This window comes from Cibotium barometz, chromosome 10 (assembly GCF_041138505.1).
Source record: "Cibotium barometz isolate CiBa-2024 chromosome 10, ASM4113850v1, whole genome shotgun sequence".
Taxonomy (NCBI): domain Eukaryota; kingdom Viridiplantae; phylum Streptophyta; class Polypodiopsida; order Cyatheales; family Cibotiaceae; genus Cibotium; species Cibotium barometz.
Window position 1 is genome coordinate 1,598,962 of NC_141055.1, and position 24,662 is coordinate 1,623,623.

Here is a 24,662-nt window from a genome sequence, read left to right on the forward strand (position 1 = left end):
GAAGAAAGAGGGAAGCTCCAAAAACTAGTGAATTATTAAATGAATTCACAGTTCTTGGCTTAGGTGGAGTAGAGTAACGATGCATAAACACTATATATTTTTCAACAAAGGGGAGGCTTCTATTTATAGGAAAAATTGAGCTCCTAACCAAACAAACTGATTCTAGAATTTTCTAAATCAGTTTGGTCAATATTTGACCATTTTTAGGTCAGTTAAGCTAACTTTTTGGAACTAGACTTAAATGAGGAGAGAGGAGAGATGAAATATCTCAATTTTTATGAGTTTAAAACTCATTCAAGCATGTGAAATATGCACCTCCTTTAAAGAACTCCCTTTCCTTACATATGTCATATTTTTAATATTACTCATAGTTTTTTACTAATAAACCTTGTACATTTTCAACTCTTCATCTTATGTGAAATATGCACCTCCTTTAAAGAACTCCCTTTCCTTACATATGTCATATTTTTAATATTGCTCATAGTTTTTTACTAATAAACCTTGTACATTTTCAACTCTTCATCTTATGTGAAATATGCACCTCCTTTAAAGAATTCCCCTTCCTTACATATGTCATATTTTTAATATTGCTCATAGTTTTTTTACTAATAAACCTTGTACATTTTCAACTCTTCACCTCATGTGAGCATTTACTCATTTTTGGGTATTTTCTTTTTACAAGTTGGATTTATCTCCTCCCTACACATGGATTGATGCTATTGGTCCATAGGAACCTTAATTGGACCATAGTCTAAAGATTTCTGAAAATCTAGACCCTTAGGCTAAGGTTCTTTATAGCTATTTTCAATTAATTCCAATTGCACATTGGAAAATTCTTTTTGAATTTCTGTTTCAGGGGAACTCATCTGAATTAGAAGAGATATTTTTCTATCCAAAAATATTCAAAATCTGAATATTCTCTCTCTAGAATATTTTTCTCTCTCTAGGCTAAAACAGATAGAAACAAGGTCTTTATATTTCTGAAGAGGGATTGATTACAGGGAAAGATACTAGACATCAAAAAGGGGTTTGGGGGAGGAATCTTACATTCTACCCCACTTAAAAAACGCGAGATGTCCTCATCTCGCAACTTGTGATAATTTCGCAAGATTCACGAATATGAGACTTAGAGAAAAATTTTAATCAAGATTAACCACCAAGATAAGTCTTAAAGAGAGCAAGATTCAAAATACGAACAAGATTTAAACTTTATTCATTCTCGGAACTTATACAGTAAAGATAGAGGAACTCTTTACACTTCCATAAGCCCGTCCATCATATGGTCACAAAAGCAGTCCTCACAAGCTGCACAAGTATAAGGTAACTCATCTATGGGAATGATTCTGCTGGTTATTGCCGCACCTATCTCAGTGGTATGAGGTGATCTAACAAAAGGACCTCTGAGAGGCAAGCCAAAAACGGGGTAAAGGCATATCTTCTCATGAGGAAGAAAACACGCCAATAAGAAGACCCGCTCAGAAAACCCAGGATGCCTTGATCTCATGACGCAGTAGTATCGGGGACCCAAACCCAAGGCTTCAATAACCATGGCCAAGCGGACATTGTTGCGAAAGTGCTGCTGACCCCAGGGTGTTACCCTAGTTATGTCTTGATAGGTCCGCCATTTGGTCTGCGCTACAGAAGTTCCCAAGTGAGGGAAAAGTGAGCGCTCATACTGTTCTATAAAATCCTTCTTCACAGACTCACTTGCGTCTTGAAGGTGAGGAATCATTATGGATAAAACTAATTCTTGTTGCCAAGCCATGAAGGAGATTAGGAAGAAAGGAGATCGATGGGAGTAAGATTACTGTGAACGACAAGTAAAAGTTACGCCTTATATAAAGGAAGGAGCTAGCGTAACTTAGAAGCCAACGGTAGCTTGCCACTGAAGTTTTACCGTCTTTCCATGATTTGGGTTTGGCACAATTTTCTATAGAAGGCATTAAGAACTTTGAGATGAGGAGATAAAAGAAGTTCGTAAGTTAAATCACCTACTTTCTTTGGTCCACAATATCTGGGAGATAACTTCTTATACTTCCCAAGAGATAAAGAACTTCTTTTGGGTCGTACTCAAGACCAAAACCTTGATATCCAAAACATCGATTCTCACTTCTGAACTCGTTGTTCTGAATCCTTAAAACAGGTGGGACTCTTGAGAAGTATTCAGGAAAAAGGTTCTTCCTTTTTTAAACAGAATCTTTCTTTTATTTTAGAGAGAGAATAATTATAAGATCAGAAAGGGAGATTCTTACTCCTGTATGCCTCGAAGGCTGGGGAGGAATCTTACATTCTACCCCACTTAAAAAAGTGTGAGATGTCCTCATCTCGTCAAGTAGAGGACAACTCTTTTTCTTAAGATCCAATTTATTCTAGGGTTCCTTATATTCTGGTCAACCCAACAGAATACGGGGATAAATATCCCTTATATAGAACTCATCATTAAATAATTTCATTTCAGATCATATCATTCATATCTTTAACACGATAATGGTCCATCAGATCGAAATTTTTTCTTTCTGAACATTCCTCCACGGGAATTTCAGTCAAGCAAGTTTTCAATTTGTCATCCCTTAACTTGATATACCGAGTCAAGTGTTAACAGTAGTACTTTGACAGCACAATCCACTAATCTCATAGTGATTTGCTGAATCATTTTCATCATTTATCATTACAGGGACTCGTCCCAATCATCCACCTTGTGGTTTCGCTCAGCTTATTACATTTCAATCCATTTTCAGGGATCATCATTTTTCAATCAGAATCCAAATCAATTCATCGGTTTCCAAACAGAACTAAAAATCATATCAACCACATTCGAAATCATCATCTGGATAGCATTAACGCTTATAATTTCAAGTCTTAGATTTACTCGTATATACTGTCAGTAAAGAGCTGCAGTTATACTCTCGGTATATACGGTAGTCACGGCCCTTGGAATTATAAGGTAAATACCATCATGTCTAGGCCTCAAGCAAGTCAGGGATTCTATATAATTGCGGTACTTCCATCTGAAGACCCAATTACCAATTTACGAATTTCAGTTTGAATATCAAATTGTATGAATTATATCACACAATTACAACCTTTTTTGTGCTTCTTGATAAATTTTTGACATATTTGGTTTCTCAGTTGATCTTTATTAGCCAAATGCTCTGATACCAACTGTGAGGTCCCCCTGTTCCCACCGAGCAACGGATTCGGGTACTAGCAGCGGAAGTAGCACTTCTCGCGCGGGACAGGGGTCCCACATTCGGGGCCTCGTCCACGGATATCCGGACAAGAGACTAATCCGTCGGTTTTTCCAAAACCGAACCCGGAAAAAACTTCCCTTACCGGAAAGCACGGGCGATTCCACCAGGATAATTTTTTTCTCTAACGAAGACAAGATCATTTCTGATCAAGCTGATCCAATTGTATCTTCAAGATACTAGATCAGATCAAGGAAGAAACTTGCACTTGGATCATTGGGATCAACGCTTTTTTCCCCATTCAAGAGGCACAGCCGTTGATTCCTATCCATAGAACAATTACTGTCCGGGATTTACTTTATCTATCGTATTAACAAAAGTTGAGTCTCGATTTACGGATCCATCAGTCCAGCCTAACCCCATCTGATCCCATGGGTTAGCCAACCGCCCAACCACTGTAGTGATGGGATCCAATTTGGCATTTGGTTAGGTTTTGTCCCGGGTACCAAGGAAAAGAGTTCCAAGGCCCCCTAGCCGGAAGTTCATGCAAACATAAAATTAGGCACACCACTTACACACCCAATATGAAATTGCCTTATTCTTAGCATCAGCTAACTTTAAAACAATCCTTTAATGAAACCATAGTACCACTGATCACAGTCTTCCAAATTATCCGGTTGATTCTCAAATTTCCCATCATTCCTTCATCATCAGAGTATCTATGGCATCATTGGCAACTAGAACGCTCACCACCTGTCCACTCAGAGGCTGTTTCCATAGTTCCTAGCCCATAATACTCGGCAATATAATCATTTATCAAGATGGACTCTCGTTGAAGATCAGCAAGATCAACCAACAGATCCATATAAAAGAGCCATGGACTCATCCGTTGAGGACCAGCAAGGTCAGTCAACCAGATCCATGCCCGATTTCACAAAACAACTCTTACTCCTTGTTCCAATATCTTCCTCGACGCACGCGTGGGTATCCTAGGCAACCCAGAGCCCGAGCACCGTATGGTCAGCACCCTCTAGGATCCTTCGCAGGTGACCTAGCGCTTCACTCATAGGCCGCTTCCTTGGTCCCTCATCCACCGTACCGGAAGCTCACCATTTTAATCGAACCGAGGCTGGTCAAGACCTCGGCCGACCTTGCTACGCGAGACGTCCTCCATTGACTCTCCGTCAGCAGTTGCAACTTTAACCACGACCTTAATCACAAGACGGTCAAAATGCTTCCCCAGCATTCTTGACATAAAACAGCCATTTACAAACAGCATTTACAATAGTTTACAAATACAATTTCTATATTAACTCTCATTTTTCCACATTATCCCTCATTAATCCACATTACTTATTCCACATTCCATTTATATATATACTCATCCAATCACATCATTTTCCATCTCTTCACTTCAGATTCCTTCACATCACATATCATATATTCACATCCATATCCACATCCACACATCCACATCCACATCCACATTCACATCCATACATCCACATCTACATGCTTACCTCCATTTTCACATCCTCATTTATACATCCACATCCCGTATCCACATTCATACATACACATCCATATCCACATCCATACATCCACACCCACATGCATACATCCACTATCACGTCCTCATTCATACATCCACGTCCACATACATACATACATCCACATCCACATTCCCATTCACATCTATACATCCACATCTACATCCACATACATACATACATCCACATCCACATTCCACATTCACATCTATACATCCACATCTACATCCACATTCACATACATCCACATCCACATCCACATTCCCATTCACATCCACATTCCCATTCACATCTATACATCCACATCTACATCCACATACATACATCCATCCACATCCACATTCCACATTCACATCTATACATTCACATCTACATCCACATCTATACATCCACATCTACATCTACATCCACATACATACATCCATCCACATCCACATTCCACATTCACATCTATACATTCACATCTACATCCACATTCACATACATCCACATCCACATTCCCATTCACATCTATACATCCACATCTACATCCACATACATACATACATCCACATCCACATTCCACATTCACATCTATACATCCACATCTACATCCACATTCACATACATCCACATTCACATCTATGCATATACATCCTCATGCATACATCCACATTCACATTCATACATCCACACTCCCATCTCCACATCCACACATCCACATACATACATCCATTTCCACATTCCCATTCATATAACCCCATATGCCTTCACATCTAATCTTTTACGTCACATCCATTCTTGCCCTATCATCACAACCCATATACATCTTATCCTATCACATACACTTCTTACCTCATCTCATACACATCTTATCACATCTTAATTCATCTTATTACCTCTTATCACATCTTATACACCTCTTATCACATCCTATCACATCTCATATCTATTTATAGAATACAAGAGAACTCTTATATTTGATATAAGATTTCTTTACACATTTATTTATGAATAAATTCTATTTAAGGAGATTAATACTTTCAAAGTAAAAATCAATCTTTTATGCATCTTCCTATGCATAAATTCATTTTTAATGAAAATGACACTTTTGAATTAAATTTTAATCTTTTATGCATTTTTCTATACATAAATTCAATTTACATGAGAATGACACTTTTGAATTAAAAAATCAATCTTTTATGCATCTTCTTATGCATAAATTCAATTTGGTAGGAATTACACTTTTAGAATAAAAAAATTTCTCTTATGCATCTAAGTTAAGCATAAAATCCATTTATGAGGAAAATCACACTTTTAGTATAAAAAGAATATCTTTTATGCATACCTATATGCATGAAATTCAATTATGATAAAAGTCACACTTTTATAATAAAATAATCAACTTTTATGCATACCTCTATGCATGAAATCCAATATGATAAAAGTAACACTTTTGATATAAAAATTTTTCCATTATGCATACTTCTATGCATGAAATAAAAATGGTAAAAATAACACTTTTGATATAAAAATTTATCCATTATGCCTAATATTAAAATTCAATTTTTCCATGATTGTAATGAAATTCTTTCAATTAATCTAGGATGATAATTCCTAGAATATGGTAGGAAGTCCTCTTTTTATGCTTTGAATGAGATTATTTTATGCATAATTTTTATAAAAATTTTGCCATAGCTCCGCTGCTATGACTGATAAATCTCAATTTTTCTAAGGGATAATGCTTATCATTAAGGAAATAATTAAAATGATCTCTAATTGGATTATTAATCCATAATGGATTAAATCATCAATATTCATAAACTAAAAGTATAGAAAAAAGCCATTAATTTGGCCTCAAGCATAGCTTAATCTTGGGTTAAGGAAAAGCTTTATGAAAAGCTTGATTTGGATTGAGAACGGGTCATGAGTATGACCATTTCTTGAGTGAGAGAGAGAAATTACATAAAAACCATTAAAATTTAAACATAAATGAAAATTAACTTCAATAGCATTTATTAAATTATGTAACTCTTCACTACTATTCAAACTTCAATAGCATTAAAAAAAAAACCATACCAATTAAACTTCTCAAGCTTGAGAGGGGTTGAGAAGAGAGAAACATTGAGAAATTATAGAAAGATTAATATTCACTAATTACCTTACAACTTGCTTGATTCTTTGTTCACGGTAGAGGCCCCCAACCAATCAATTGGTTAAGTATGTTGATGGAGCCACTAATGGGGATTGAAGAAAGAGGGAAGCTCCAAAAACTAGTGAATTATTAAATGAATTCACAGTTCTTGGCTTAGGTGGAGTAGAGTAACGATGCATAAACACTATATATTTTTCAACAAGGGGGAGGCTTCTATTTATAGGAAAAATTGAGCTCCTAACCAAACAAACTGATTCTAGAATTTTCTAAATCAGTTTGGTCAATATTTGACCATTTTTAGGTCAGTTAAGCTAACTTTTTGGAACTAGACTTAAATGAGGAGAGAGGAGAGATGAAATATCTCAATTTTTATGAGTTTAAAACTCATTCAAGCATGTGAAATATGCACCTCCTTTAAAGAACTCCCTTTCCTTACATATGTCATATTTTTAATATTGCTCATAGTTTTTTACTAATAAACCTTGTACATTTTCAACTCTTCATCTTATGTGAAATATGCACCTCCTTTAAAGAACTCCCTTTCCTTACATATGTCATATTTTTAATATTGCTCATAGTTTTTTACTAATAAACCTTGTACATTTTCAACTCTTCATCTTATGTGAAATATGCACCTCCTTTAAAGAATTCCCCTTCCTTACATATGTCATATTTTTAATATTGCTCATAGTTTTTTTTACTAATAAACCTTGTACATTTTCAACTCTTCACCTCATGTGAGCATTTACTCATTTTTGGGTATTTTCTTTTTACAAGTTGGATTTATCTCCTCCCTACACATGGATTGATGCTATTGGTCCATAGGAACCTTAATTGGACCATAGTCTAAAGATTTCTGAAAATCTAGACCCTTAGGCTAAGGTTCTTTATAGCTATTTTCAATTAATTCCAATTGCACATTGGAAAATTCTTTTTGAATTTCTGTTTCAGGGGAACTCATCTGAATTAGAAGAGATATTTTTCTATCCAAAAATATTCAAAATCTGAATATTCTCTCTCTAAAATATTTTTCTCTCTCTAGGCTAAAACAGATAGAAACAAGGTCTTTATATTTCTGAAGAGGGATTGATTACAGGGAAAGATACTAGACATCAAAAAGGGGTTTGGGGGAGGAATCTTACATTGATCCAGATAGCCATTATCATGAACGTACATGATGGTATGTCTAAGAGTAGTGTAGGAATGACTCTATTTAGAGTACATGTGAAGGATGTTTAGACATGGTATGTCTAAGGGTAGTGTAGAATGAGCTCTAGTTATAATTATTTGGAGGACATGGCAAAGGATGCTGAGTGATGCAATCTTTGCCCCACGACATTGTCTTTGTGTACAAAGAGAAAAGAGAGGAGCTTAGGGTTTCTTGAATGGTGGTAGAGAGGAGCTTGGAGCTTTCATGATAACGGTAGATTCAAGGTCTCCTATGCTGGAGAGCATACTACTGCACATAGGCATGGTAGAGTCCAGGCTTACATGCACCCCCCTTCTTCCTGACATAGATGGTCCCACCATGTGCATTTACTTATAGTTCTTTAGGTTTAAAATTGAACTCTAGAACAAAAATCACGATTGACAAATTAATCAGCTCATGGTTTTCCAAATCAATGGAGTCTTGCATATCTGGATCAAAACCAATGGTTTGCAAGTCATCATGGATTATCTCATCTAACTCTTCTGCTATCATGATTTTTTGGCATCTACTATGTAGTAGCGATATTATTTATGATACAAAGGTTACACGGATACATAGAAAAGTATTTTTTTAAATGATCTCCTCTCAAATTTGTAGTCAAAGGTTGCGACCATGTGTGTTTTTAGGTCCTTAGCCCTAAAAGTATGTCACCTTTTCCTAGGTAAATGTTTTCTTTAATTCTATGATTTATAAGATTTTTTTAATTTTTTTGAGATTTTATTGGCTACTATCTACTATTTGGAATGAGTTTTTATAGATTTATTGGTGATAAAAATAAAAAAAATTCTCATAAAAAATGTAAAAATATCAAAGTTAAGAAAAATAACCACCTAAAAATTAATGTTTTACATCAAAGTTGATGCAAAACATGAACTCTACGATAAAACTTGATGTTTTGCATCAAGTTTCAGATACTCCGGAGAAGAAAGTTGGAGGATCAGAGGTTGATTTTCACAAACAATCTGTTTTAGTGTTTCCTTCCATTCTCGCATGATCAGATGACATATACTACAAATTTTGAGTACCAACACGACTATGTTTCAGTGTGATATGCAGATGCCATAGAGCGATTTGTTGTATATCGCATAGAAACATAGTTGTGCTGGTACTCAAAATTTATGAAATAGGTCATTTGAGCATGCCTACGTGGATAAAATTGCTAAAACAGGTAATTTGTAAAAATTGACCTCTAATCCTCCAACTTTCTTCTCTGGAGCATCTGAAACTTGAGCAAAACATCAAGTTTTGTGGAAGAGTTGATGTTATACATCAACTTTGATGCAAAGCATCAAGTTGTGTGGAAAGTTGATGTTTTGCAAGAGTTGATGCAAAACATCAACTTTTCCACAAAACTTGATGTTTTGTATCAAAGTTGATGCAAAACATCAAGTTTTGTGGGAAAGTTGATGACATCATCTTTTGTGGGAAAGTTGATGTTTTGCATAATGTTGATATGCAAAACATCAAGTTTTGTAAAAAAGTTGATCTTTTGTGTAGAAAGTTGATGTTTTGGATATAAAGTTTGATGTTTTGCATAAACTTGATGCAAAATATCAAATTTTCATAAAAGTTGCTATTTTTATCAAGTTGATGGAAAACATCAACTCTTAGCTGAGAAGTTCTTACTCTCCATTAACTTGGATTCGAGCCTGATATTTTACGAAAAAATTATTTTGGAAAGTATAAACTTTTATTTCTTAAAGCGAGCTTTTTCATGCTTTCTAAACTCATTTAATAACTAAAATTACCATTTTAACCCCTTTTTGTCACATCAAAGATACATCTTCTTTAAAAATGAGTGTAATTATTTTTCAAAATTAGACAACTTTAAATAGCTTATTCATGATATTTTAAAATTCATCTATACGTAACTAACTCTTTTTAAAAAAAGTATATATTATCAATTAAGAAATTGTGATACTTAAGAGCTTCAAATTGGATTTTAATACTACTCTCATTTTAAGAGCCAAAATAGGATTTTATAATTAAGATAATAGCTATATCAAGATAACGCTTTTGTAATATATTTATATAAATAGTTTTTTATAGTTGCACTCTGTAGCACATCCTCAATCATTCTAACATGGAAAATGACCCAAGGAGTCTAAGATTCAAGTGTACACATAGAAGAAAAAAATTATATTTGTGGATAGTGAAGAAGAGGATGCCTCGTCTACCTTCTTAGGAAAAGGCACATCAACTAGTGATGGTGTTGGTATAGATAGCAATGATTATGAGGAACCATAACTATGCCATAAGCTATGTGTGTAGAAAATAGCTTCTTTTTACAGTTGTACCAATAAACATTGTCTCTATTTTGGCATGTTTTTTGAAACCTTATTGTTAGATTTTCAATTATAATCTCAAAAAGTAAGCAAAACGAAGTCTTTTTTTTCATGTCGATTTTTGTAAGGAACTTGTAAAGTGTTGTATGCATGCATAGAACACTTTTCAAAAAGAGGTAAAAATAGAACCTTTTTTATGGAATGTTTGAAAGATGCTAAATGTTGTACGCATGTGTAGACCACTTTTCAAAAAGAGGTAAAAATTGAACCTTCTTTTATGGAATCTTTGAAAGATGCCAAATGTTTCTGCAATAGTGTTTTAGCTAGTGGGTGTCTGAATCGGTAGGGAAAACATAGCGTTCTTGCCCAGGGAATCCATCAAGTTTGTGAGTTCTGTGTAAGCTTGTTCCTCATGATGGTTCCACTTTATCAGCCTTTTTAGGTTCATGAGTGGTGACATCAGGCAAGTATGCAGTACTAAGCATGTAGAGAGATGTAATATCTTACCTGTCAAACTGTCGCAAACTTGGTTCTCATGTGCCTTGGAGGTATGTCCAAGGTAGCAAGGATATGCATCCAATTCTCAAAGTCTTTTGGCTTTGGAAGAGGTGCACATTCCTTGCTATCCTTTTCATCATCTATTGATTATGGCATGTTTGACACATGTGGACTCTACAGTCGATTGGTAGTTTTTACTGAGTCCTCTGTGAAGGGTCGGCTGCTCATGGGATGAACCTTCCACGTACGTAGGTTGATCTTAACTGTCCGATCTTTCCTCCGAATGTATATGTGGTTAGTATCCCACTCATGGATCATTTTAGTTTCCCTCATGAAGGGCCATCCAAGGATGCAGTCATATGAAACTGGCTCTGTCGGCTGAAGTTTATCACCACAAAGGTGTGGCAGAAGGTGGTTCCAAGGATCTTTATTTTTAAATCCTTCAAAAGACCAATGGGTCCTAGCAGTGGATCCATCAGCGAGTTTTACCAGTAACCCATTTTTCCTAGCATTTTTTGGTGATAATGCTCACTCCTTCCCCCCCATCCAAGATTATAGTGAGACCAGGAGGCCGTCGAAGGTATTGGCAATATAGCATTGAGTTCATCACCTTCAAAATATTGTCCAAGTTTATTGACTCAAACTGTGGGAGTGCTAGTGATCTCGTGGGGCTCAATGAGTTCATCTTCCTCAGTCGCATTATCTAGCTATATAGCTCCAGAGATTCTTGCATGCCTACCCCAAGGAGTCCTTCCATCCAATGTTTCGTATCCTTCCATAAGCTTAGGCTACCTTGAAGCAAGGTGCCAATGGGGATCTGGATCTGAGAAGAGGGGAAGGAAGAGAGACCTGCATTGCAATGTCTCTAGGAGTAGAGGCTATTTTTTGAGGAAGGTTACCTTGGCTTGTCCCCCTCAAGCTCTTATTTGTATAAGGTATTTGGATTGGGACCTCTGTGTAAGATCTTGTAGGTTTTTGAGATATTCAGCCACCCAGTTTCCGTAGGGGTTAGCTATCACAATAGGTGATGCTGCTTGTGTTGGCATATGAGGGGATGACTGCTCTAGGAGCTCTCTATTATATATCTGATCCTCTTTAGTGTGTTGAGATATCGAGCTCGTCTAGTGAGGTGGTGGACACTGATGACCCGCCTGGGGGATAGGCCCCACACTTACGCCACTGGCATGGTTGGTGAGATCTTGGGAGATATGCGGCCAGTGGGATGACAGGCTGTGTGACAGCCATTCTAGAGACTGGCATAGTTATAGTGCCAGCTCATTTAGTCGGGTTCACACTATAGAGAACCCGTGTATGTATTTGGTTGAGTACCTTTCATATTATGTGTACTCTTATTCTTGTATATGGTGTGTTGAGTGTTGAGTAAAGAAGAAGAAGATTTTCAGTCTCTCACCGTGTGTGTTCTCTATTAGGGTTTTGTGGGTGTGTGTGTGTGCTTGCAAGAGCTCAAGCTCTCTTCCCCCCTGCATCTTTTCATGGTATCAGAGCCTGGTTTGTGCTAAGGGCTGAGCTGCAAGCAAGAGAACCACAGGAAGCGGTACGAGGGTAAGAGCTTCAACTACTCTTCCCTATTTGTGTTGGTGACTACACCCTTGTCGGGAGCTCTACGGGAGGCACCGGCAAACGATCTCTGATTGAGGAGCTTTCTTCGCGGGAGCAAAGCTATAGGGCAACTATACTGTCCTATCGGGGACAACATTTTCTAGGTCGAAAACGCGTTTTGGGCGCGTCTGGACCTCCGTTTTTCAGAAAGCAAGCGATTTCGAGCACTGCGGGTAAGTCATCGATTCTCTGCAGAACTCTGTTTTAAGAACTACAGGAAGACAGATTGACTGTGCAGACATTGTGGGTGCTGCAAAGAGGTCTACAGTTGCCATTGGGTGTATGTATGCACATTGAAGTCACTGGTTGTGACATTTGAGAGTACTACAGTATCGCTGCAGAAAATACAGCAGTTTGTGCAGAAAAACCAGAGTGCTGTTTCTGGTAAAATTGTGTGTTTGGCAAGATGTCAAATGATGGGATAACCCAAATTGTGGCTGAGAAGCTTGATAAGAATAACTTCCATGCTTGGAGGTTCAGGTTGACGAATTTCCTGATGGGAAAAGGCTATTGGGACTACATAGAAGGTGAGCATGAAGAGGCACCGGAGATACCGGCGGATATAAATCCGACTGCTGCTGCAGATGTGAAAGACTTTAAAGACTGGAACCAAGGAGCCAGGAAGGTTATGTATTGGCTCTCCATTAGTATACAGGACACCATGATTAGGCACATTCAGGATGCTAAGTCCCCCAAGGAGGCGTGGGACACCTTGGTAAAGCTCTATGAAACAAATACCAAGGCACGTAAGATACAGTTGAAGAATGAACTTCATACTGTGGAGAAAAAGAGCATGTCTGTGAATGACTATGCACTGAAGATAAAGGGTATTGTGGAATCCCTTGCATCTATTGGTGTGTCAGTAGATGATGATGACAAGGTGGAAGTCTGTCTACGTGGTCTCGGGCCACAATACAAGGCATTCAAGATGTCCATTCAGACTCGGGAAAACATTCCCAACTTTACAGATTTGGTGTCTATGCAGAGAAGAGCTTGGGTGAAGACCAACAGTCTTCACAAAGCAAAAACAGTTCAGAGCAACAGGCCTTCCACACGAGTTCAAGAAGAGGACGAGGTAGAGGAGGCCGTGGACGCGGTCAAGGAGGTGGCCGAACAGGTAATCATAATTATAGCCATCAGCAGGCAGCAACAATAACAACAGTCCCAGAATCAACAACAACAACAACACGCAGGTGGAAGAGGCAAATTCAGAGGCAGGGGGGGTCAAAGAGGCCGTGGAAATTGGCAAAGGCAATATAATGATGCACGTGAATGCTATTATTGTGGTAAGCCTGGACATGTGCACGCAGAATGTTATAAGAAGCAGGCTGACATGCAAAATGGGAAAGTGCAGCAAAACAACTATGCATCCTCAAGCAGAAATAATGAGGATAATGAAAGGTTGTTTGTTATGCAGCATGTCGTGAATGCCATGTCTAAAAATGTTGATGCAGCACAAAAAGATAATGTATGGTATGTGGATTCAGGCGCTTTGAACCACATGACGAGTCATGGGGAGTGGTTCAAGGAGATGAAAAACCCAAAAAGACCAGGTTTTGTGGAAACAGGGGATAACACTGCTCATCCAGATGTGCCATTGTCTATGCTGCAGGATGGCAAAGTGAAGTACCTTGCAGATGTACTTCATGTACCGAACATAACAAAGAATCTGGTTTCAGTTGGCCAGATGATTGAGCAGGCTTTGCAATGTTGAAGACTTTAAAGACAAGTGCAGGTTGGTTGCAAAAGGCAACAGAGTGGGCAGAATGTTTACATTAAATGTAGACATGCCTGAAATGAGTACTGCGATGTTTGCAAATGGTTCAGGAATTGTTGCAGACACATACATTTGGCATAAAAGGATTGGACATGTCAATGTGCAGAGATTGAAGTCTATGCAGACAAAAGGAATTGTGACAGGGCTGCCAAAATTTAAAGTGGAAGGTATGCAGAAAATATGTGAAGCATGCCAATTTGGGAAGCAAACAAAGCATGTGTTTCCACGTAATAGATATGTGAGCAGAAATGCACTAGATGTTGTGCATTCAGATGTATGGGGTCCTAGACCATATCTATGGGAGGCTGCACAGGTATTATGTGACTTTCATTGATGACCACACAAGGAAAGTGTGGGTATATTTCATGAAGGAGAAGAGTGAGGTGTTCACTCACTTTCAGAATTTCAGAGTTTTGGTTGAAAAGCAAACAGGGAAATATGTAAAGTGCCTAAGGTCAGATGGAGGGGGAGAGTACTTCTCCAATGAGTTCTCTGATTTTTTGAAGAAGAATGGTATTCGGAGACAGTTTACATGCAGATACACTCCGTAGCAAAATGGAGTTGCTGAGCAGAAAAACAGGCACATTGCTGAGATTGCGCAAGCATTGATGGAAGAGAAGAATATGCCGCATATAGCTATTGGGCTGAGGCTGTTTCTACAGCAGTATACATCATGAACAGGACTCCAACTGCAGCCATACATGATGTAACTCCAGAGGAGAGGTTTACTGGTAGAAAACCAGATTTGTCTCATTTGAAAGTCTTTGGATGCATTGCATATGTGCATGTGCCAGATGAGCTGAGAACTAAGCTAGATCCAAAAGCTGAAAAATGTGTGTTTATTGGATACTCCCTTGAGCAAAAGGGATACATGTGTTATAACCTTGCTACACGTGAGTTGAGGATAAGCAGGGATGTTGTCTTTGATGAGATGAGCAGCCTGGTATGCTGCTGAAAAAGAAGCTGTTGGGGCTGATGTGAGTGGAAGTGTGGTTGCACAGAATGCAGGTCAGCAATCACAGTCTTTGAGTGGACCAGGAGAGTCCTCATCTAGTGGATCTATTGATAGACCATGGAGTGGCAGGCTGCGTCATAATACCAGTCCTGCAAATGTGATTAGTACATCACGTAAAGGAAAAGAGAAAGTGGTTGAGCCCCTTGGTATGCTTGACATTTCTGCAGGGCATTCTCATGTTGATGGAGAGTCTAGTGGCTCAGATATGAGCCTTGATGAGGAGCTTGGGATCCCAGCTATGAGAACACCTGGTGTAAAGAAGGCTATGGAAGCCATGAATGAAAAGCTGTGAAGATCAGGGAGAATGAAGAACCCTGTGTAGAGATTTACATATGATGGTTATGTGGCACATCACTATGCATATATGGCAAAGGTTGTGCAGGTTGTAGAGCCCACATGCATTGATGAGGCTGTTGGAAATGTGTGTTGGGAGAAAGCTATGGATGAGGAGATGGATGCACTATATGGAAATGAAACTTGGGATTTAGTGCAATTGCCTGAAGGCAAGAAAGCCATTGGATGCAAGTGGGTGTACAAAGTTAAACATAACAGTGATGGAAGCATAAACAGGTACAAGGCTAGATTGGTAGCCAAAGGATATGCGCAGATAAATGGGATTGATTATGAGGAAACTTTTAGCCCAGTTGCCAAGATGGCAACGGTGAGAGTTGTGATAGCAGTGGCTGCGTCAAAGCAATGGTCTTTACATCAGATGGATGTAAAGAATGCATTCTTGCATGGGGATTTGCAAGAAGAGGTGTATATGTTGCAGCCACCTGGTTATGAGGATGTGGGTCACCCCGAGCATGTTTGCAGGTTGAAGAAAGCCTTGTATGGCTTAAAGCAAGCACCAAGAGCATGGTCTGACAAGACCTCTGAATATCTTGTCACTATTGGCTTTCATGTAGCCAATGCAGATTTCTCGCTGCATGTGAGACATGGTGATAGAGGAGTTGTGCTTGTTGTCATCTATGTAGATGACTTGATCATTACGGGGGACCATGATGCAGAGATCTTTGATGTAAAGATCTTGCTTAGACAGAAGTTTGAGATGAAGGATCTGGGGGAGCTCAGATATTTCTTGGGCATTGAGGTGATTAGGTCACCACATGGTATTGGATTACTGCAGAGACAGTATGGCTTGGACATGTTATCCAAGTAGGGTATGACAGGCTGTAAGCCTATTTCTGTGCCATTGGATCAGAATGGCAAGTTGAGTGCAGATTCAGGAGAGATCTTGGAGGATCCTACTATGTACAGGCGCATAGTAGGAAGTTTGATCTACATGACGATCACCAGACCAAACTTGAGCTATGTTGTTGGGTTGGTGAGTCAGTTTATGCAGGTTCCACGGAAACCGCATTTGGATGCAGTGAGACGCATACTGAGGTATGTGAAGTTTACTTTGCATTGTGGACTATTCTATGAGACTGGGACAGAGATATGTGTACATGAGTACACAGACGCTGATTGGGCTGGTAGTATCTCAGATAGAAGATCTACCAGTGGATTCATGTTTTCTTTGGGGAGTGCTGCTGTGACTTGGAGCAGCAAGAAGCAGCCTATCCAGTACTACACAGGCCGAGTACAGAGGAGCTGCTATGGCAGCATGCGAGGTAGCTTGGTAGAGAAAGCTACTTGCAGATTTGGGTCTATCAGTGGATAGACAAGTTGTCATTTTCTGTGACAACATTAGCAGTATACAGTTGGCCAGGAACCCAGTCTTTCATGCTCGTACGAAGCACATAGAGGTCCACTACCACTTCGTCAGAGAGAAGGCCTTGGCAGGAGATCTTGACCTTGTTTATGTTAGCACAGAGGATCAGGTAGCTGACATCTTCACCAAAGCATTGGGTACAGAGAAGCTCCGCAGATTCAGGGCTTTGCTTGGTATATATGAGATGGAGTTGAGCTCGAGGGGGAGTGTTGAGATATCGAGCTCGTCTAGTGAGGCGGTGGACACTGATGACCTGCCTGGGGGATAGGCCCCACACTTACACCACTGGCATGGTTGGTGAGATCTTGGGTGATATGCAGCTAGTGGGATGACAGGCTGTGTGACAGCCATTCTAGAGACTGGCATAGTTATAGCGCCAGCTCATTTAGTCTGGTTCACACTATAGAGAACCCGTGTATATATTTGGTTGAGTACTTTTCATATTGTGTGTACTCTTATTCTTGTATATGGTGTGTTGAGTGTTGAGTGAAGAAGAAGAAGATTTTCAGCCTCTCACCTTGTGTGTTCTCTATTAGGGTTTTGTGAGTGTGTGTGTGTGCTTGCAAGAGCTCAAGCTCTCTTCCCCCCTGCATCTTTTCATTTAGTAGGTTGCATGTTGGAGACCGAGGGGCATGGCTCTAGGTAAGTAGTTAGAGGCTCATCTTCTATTTGAGCTTGGCAATCCTTCCTTGACCAATTCTTGGGCTGCCAAGAGCCTTTCCTTTTCCTCGATGGGATTGGGGTATTTGTCTAGCTTTTTTAGGGAGCTGGTTAATGTCAATTGGTTTCCTAGCTTGGGTGGCTAAAGGTACCAGATGTTCCTCTTCTATGGACGAAGAGGTTGATGCATGGGTGGTTGTGCCATCTTATGAACCACTCTTGAATACTACTCGGCTATCCCCTTTGCGAATTTTCATAGTTTTCTTCCTCGAGTGTCTAGTTGTGCATGCTCGTTTCGGGGCATTCTTTGAAGATAAAACATTTGCTTGTCCCTGGTTTTGTGAGGTCAATGCCTGTACTGCAGCGTGAGATGCGGCCCTTTGTCTGTTTTGTAATCTAGTCATGGCATTGAGAGGGGCTATATGGATGAAGCCGTCTCTCACACTCAACAAGTTAATGCTGGTGCTAGGATTAGCTTCACGAGCATTTCTTGGTGTCCCTAATCTTAGCGGACAATCCTTATACATGTGATCTATCCCACACCCACACCCAATGCATAAAGGGGTTGATGTGGAAGCACCTACAAAGGTACTTGCCATCCCGTTTTTTATTTGACACTCAGCAACTCGGTGAGGTCTTGGGAAATGGTAGCATTGCATGGGTGGTCTTTTAGCCATAGTATTCATGTCCTGGCCTTGTGGAATTGAGGCGACTAAGTATACAGGGAACATTTGGTCACCCTCCATCATGTAGTGGCTTAAAATTCAGGAGGTTGGACTGCTTAGATCTAGAGGCTTGTAAGTAGGACCCTCAACAACTTTCCCCCTCATCTCCTTCTTCAAAAATTTCCATCAGGGTCAACCAAAGAGGTGTGACGTGTGGCAATGTGGGGGTTGAGGTGGGAGTAAGGGAATCTCTGGTACCCTAAGGGTTCCTCTTTGGGCCACTTCCTGGCCTGGTTGAGGTACGTTGTGTAAAGTAGAGGTGCTGGTAGTAAGGCCAGTGGTTACCTTGGGTTTGTTGGCAAGGCTTAAGATAGAGCACGGGCTTGAGAAGCTTAAGATAGAGCACGGGCTTGAGGAGCGGGGAAGCAATAGGTGGAGGATCTTGGCCAGGTGGATAGTAGACCATCGGGGGTCCTTGTCTCATGGGAGGATTAGGCTGTGCCTCATGTGGCCCCATGTGGTACCCTAGATATGGTCCCTAAGGTGGGTATTGTTGGTATATGACAGGGCTGGGTAGGCTCTTTCTCTCTAGTATGACGTTTTGGGCCCTTGGAGAGCTAGTTTTCAGGCCTTGGGTTTAGTATTGGTCTCCGGGCTCGGTATCCTGAGGTGGGCATAGCTCTCCAAACTGGTGGATGAGTCTGGGCTTGATGACTCACTTTTCCCTATTTTCACTCTAGGATCTAGAGGCGACGTGGGCTCTCTTTCTTGTTGGTTTTCCATATCTCTCTCCCTGGGATGTGGCTCGTCTAATTGTGCATTTCTCAAGATAAAATTCTGGAGCCTTGAAGCAAGGCTTCTCTGTGAATGGGTAGGGGAGGTAGGGTCTTTCTCCAAGAAAGGTGGTTTGTCCATACACTGAGCCTCGAGTTCTCCTAGAGTAACTCATCGTGTGTTGGGATGATCTTCACTCTCACTGGCGTTGTCAAAGACTGGCACTGTTTGGCTCCAAGCTATGTTGACTGATGGGTCTGAACTTATGAGCGAGGGAGCATCATGAGAGTTTATATCATCAAAAAGAGGGTTGTTTTGCACTAATTTTCCCTAACGTAGGTGCATGAATGTGTGGAATTGCAGTGCATGACCCCCCTGTGAAAAGTCTATTTTTCTGTGGCCATATGCTTTCAAGATGGTACGTGCGTACACTTTATTGAGGACATAGGTATACGCTTCCCAAAAGACACAGACGTGGCTATGGGAAGGAACAGATGTGCGCTTAGGAAAGAGGCTAGAATGGACATACGCTTTAGAAGGTATGGGCATGGCGAAGTCGCCACACACATGGCAGAGCAAATAGTAGGGGCATGTGCTTCAGTGACAAGAAAGAAGGAATGGGTGTGGCTTTAGAGAAGGAACAAATGTGCGCTTCAGATGGTATGGGCATATGATCTAAATGGTATAGGTATTCACTTCTAGTTTTCAGATATTTTAATGGTGTAGGTTCTCAAAGCCACCTACAAATATTCTTGCTAAGAAGAATGGAACGGGCATAGAAAACTTGCCATCCACGACCATGGCACTGACAATGGAACGTGCGTATGCTTCCCAGAAACTCATCCTCCAGAGTGCAAATTTTGCCTACTCTCCTCCTCTAATTTTTACTGATTTAGGTGTTTCCCAATTGTTTTTTTGAGTTTTTGTTTTTATGGGAGGCTAGAGCTAGTCCCTAGCTACCTATTGATACCTAGAATGTATAAGGAAACATAACTAATTGAGATTAATTATATGATTAAGCTATTTGTGCAAACTTAACAAAAGTTGAACAAAAATAAGAAATTGTATGAATCTCAAGAGCAAAATCAAGGACCTACTTATGTCTCCCACATTTTATGAAGACTTCGACGCTCCAATGCTCCATTGATCTTCATAGCTCCGTAACCAAAATCAACAAACAAGCAACAAGCTCTTATAAAATGCAACAACCGGTGGATTTGCACTCCAACCAGGCAAAGTAAAGACTCTAGCCATACTACCTTGCACAAGAGAGAGAGAGAGAGAGAGAGAGAGAGAGAGAGAGAGAGAGAGAGAGAAGAAGAAGAAGAAGAAGAAGAAGAAGAAGAAGAAGAAGAAGAGAAAAGAACCATGCAAGGGTCGATTGGGAGAATAACACTCAACCAACCCTAATGAGGGTTAACTCCCCTATGTGAGGCTGCTAGGGGCTCACTCCACCACCACTTGTGTCACCTAAGTGGAGATTCACAAGCTAGGTAAAGAGCCCTATAGAAATCTCTACCTTCACTCAATGCCAAAATGCATGTAAGAGGGATCTTGATAGAAAGACAAGAGAAGGGAGAGGAGAAGAGAAGCTAGATTAACACCATTCTTTTCATGCATACACAACAATCAAGCAAGAAAGTATATATAACAGAAGCATGCAACCATAAGCTCAAGAGTGTGTGTGTGTGTGTGTGTGTGTGTGAGAGAGAGAGAGAGAGAGAGAGAGAGAGCAAGACTCAATTGAGACAAATGAGATTGTCCTTTTCATATTCCATAAAATGTCTTATATACATGACATGACTTTTTATGATGGCTGGTTGCCCATTTACAATTGGGGGCCCAAAATTGGCTTTCGAGCTCTATGTACATCTAGCTCATTCCTATGAGACTGACATTAAATTTTTTAGCAGGTACCATACAATTCCACATTTTATATTATTTTTTCAAGACTCTTTGGAGCTTTATCGATATTGGGGGTCTTTAAACATAATAGACCTTGGTGGTTCCTTCTTGATGAAAATTGGATTATTCTCCCATGCCATTCAACCATACATCTCTAGCCCATTGTAATATTTTCATAGCTCTATATGTTGTGAAGGGTCTTTATGACCATTGTACTTGTAATATTTTCAAATTTTCATAGCTCTACAAATTGTGAAGGGTCTTTATGACCATTTTACTTGCAATATTTTCATTGTAACACTTTAAATATAATAATAAAATGGTAGCATATATTGGGGCTGTAGGTTTTTTCTTTGTTACTCCTCAAAGGTTTTTTCATCCATAGTTAGAGACCTTTGTTTGAGAGAGGGTGTTAGAGATATATATAGCCTACATAACCTAACACTATATATACCTAACTTTAGTGTGCTTTCCACACATACATACTTGTGGGAGCTATATTTAAAGTCTGTCATCTCTCTCTTCTTCTCTACGTCAAGAGGACAAGGTGGGCTTCCTCAATTGCTATGCTCCCAACTCGACAAATTTTTGGACAGCGGTGTGTGACGACAGTAGATCATTAGTGTAATGGAGGAAACTTCAACATGATTGAGGAGCAAGAGGATAGGATTGGCAGCTAACACGACACTGTTGGCAGTTTGGGCGAGATTGTGTTTTGCCTTGAGGCTGGAGGATCCTTGGAACCATTTAGCCTTCTGCAGAGTGAAGAAGAGTTTATCCTTCTCTAGATCAGATAGGAGGGTTTGCGGGGCCAACCTCTGTCACATAGACCGATTTTATATAGATGGCGATTTTATATAGATGAGTGGGCGGAAGGTGGCACCTCACATTCTCTGACCATACTCCTATCTTGCATGTTGCTGATCCCGAGCAGAGATGCCCCTCACAGGGCATTCGATTGCCAAAGAGTCTCATCCAGGACTCTAAGGTGGGAGCCAGGAGGGAGGGCATTTGGCAGGGTCTCCAATGAGACCCAGGAGAGGCGGCCTTGGAGTTTGCGAGAGGGTTACAGGAGTTCAATTGCATTTTTCGGGAGGAGGCTTGAGATAAAGAGCATGGATTGAGGCAAGGCCTTACATCTCATGCAAAGGCTACAAGAGACCCACACGAAGAGTGCGTGGATTGAGGAGCAGATGGGACAGACAGGAGCAGCTGCAATAGACTGAGGATACACGAGTTCAAATTTCATAGCCATGCGACTCACTGGACCCAGGTTGGTGATAGGCTGATGACACAAACTTCTTTGACATCATCGTTGGGTCACGGCACACGAGGGTGGGGGTCAAGAGACTGAGGAGACCTCGTTCTACAGGACTTTGATGTCAGGGAAACCCCCTAGGAGTGATGCGTTGTTGCGACACAAGGAGAAGGTACGGTCCCGTATTAGCCATGTAGTCAGTCTCTGATTGCCTGCATGATTCAATGTTGTCACCCCTCTCGTATGCGGAGCTCACTCAAACATTCATGGCCCTTCCTAGAGGCAGATGACGGTTTGCATGTTTTCTTCTTCTAGAGGTATTGGGAGCAGCTATCTAGAGCTAGGGATGTGACAGGCATTCCTCCACAAGATTATGGAAAGGGGACTGCTGCCAGACAATTTGACAAAGGGTTTGATTCATATGATCCCCAAGGGGGGAGGTGACAGAGGGGATATTTGACATTGGAGACCGATCACCCTCCTTGGTATTGCTTATAAGATTTTTGGCGAAAGCCATTAGCCTACATTTGCAACCCTTCTTAGATGAGTTGATACACCCAAGCTTCATAAAGGATTGGAGCATCCTTGATAATATTTTCACATTTTACAAGGCTGCAGGGGGAGGACGTGGCTATTCTCTTGTTGGACTTCTTGAAGGGCACGCTGGAGTGCATGGGCCTTATATTCCTCCGCTCAGTCAGGTGCTGATTGAGGGATGCCGAGGAGAGCAATTCATGCTGACGAGATTAGCTAGGCAAGGCTACTTTCTTCTTCTTCTTCTTCTTCTCATTTTTTGCTGAGGCCATGAGTAGCTTTTTTGAGGCATGGGGCACTGGCTTGTAGGGACTTCGCCTACCCATCAGGGGGAAGGAATTTCTAGATGCATATTTTGTAGATGACACATCTATGATTTGAGAGGTTCTCTTGAGAATCTCACACGGTTTCAACAAACCATGGAGATTTTTTAGGCCAAGGATACATTTCAGCCGCTCAACTACCCATATTTGTCTTTTTGACAAATTTAGAGGTGAGACAAAGCCACCTGTAGGGGGCCTTTTTTAAAGTGATCATGAAATACGACAAAATAACCCCGTTGAAATGTATCCTAAATGGATCTGTTGTGTAGCACCAAGGGCACAAATTAATTGGCACAACTCTGTGATTTTGGACAAGCTCCTCAACCTCACCTTCATGGCTACCAATGCGTTATTTCAAAGGATTGCAGAGGAGGGAGCTTCGATTCGATACCTAGGATGCTACGTTGGCTTGGGTATTACATCAGAGTAGCAGCTAGCACCTCTTCTCCTGAGCACTAAAAAGAAGTTGCTTTTTTGGAGTACTGCTTGACGCTCTCATTGGTGGAGCGGTGGTTGATGTGTTACATTACCACCTACTAGGTATTTTCTCTCTCTTGTATCCGCTAGATTCAGCTTAGGAAAAGGTGGTCTGCTTAGTCACCACTCAACCTCTCCACCAGGAGAGACCTTGACATTGTGGACCCAGCATGTCCGAGTAGGGCCCCTCTGGGGAAGCTCATTGTTCGCAGCCTTCTTCTAAGCAGTTACCCTTGGAATATATCTCCTTCTTCCACTACAATAGAATGAGGGTTTAGTAGCCAAAATAGCAGTGCTTTAATAGCTAGAAGGGTACAGAGATATCGGGCCCATTTTGCTGCTAAAAAAGCTACGATTTTTACTTCAATGAGTTCGCTACTCAACAATAAAAATAGCAACGATATTTCGCTTGCTCAGCAGCGTAATATCGCTGCTAGGGCATGATATTTCACTGTACAAAGAAATATAAATGTTGTTTACGCTGTTGAGTAGCGAATGTATTACATAGTAAAAAAAAGCTGGGGCAAACTGGAAAGTCTGCACAAGACTCCCCAATCTACCCTAGCTAATGTAGACATAGTAAAACTAACACAACTTTATGTCCACTCATCACTATGGATAAGTATAATGTAAAACTTGACAAATACAAAAAAAAATTACAATTCACGGTTTTAGGAATATCGAAATTCAATTATAATACTTGGTGGAATTACGTAAGTGTATGATTCCAAAAAGCTCATATACAAGATAAAGCATTTAATGAAAATCTATAGAGCTAAGGGCTACATTGAGAGGCTTTACATCTTATGCATTATGATAATTATTGTTCCTTGCAGCTCTACTCCCTTCGCTTCTCACATTTCCATTGCTTCTTACTTAGACATTTGCACCACCATTTCTAGTAACATGATCCTCAAACACAATAAAGCTAACGCAAGTGAAAATCAATTTTACAAAAGCAAAGACATTTAGAGTTTAGGAATGTACTTACTTGTTATGCTTAGTATATCCTTCGCCTTGCACCCTTTCAAATAGAGCTTTCAAACCCCATTGTAATGCAAAATAATATTAA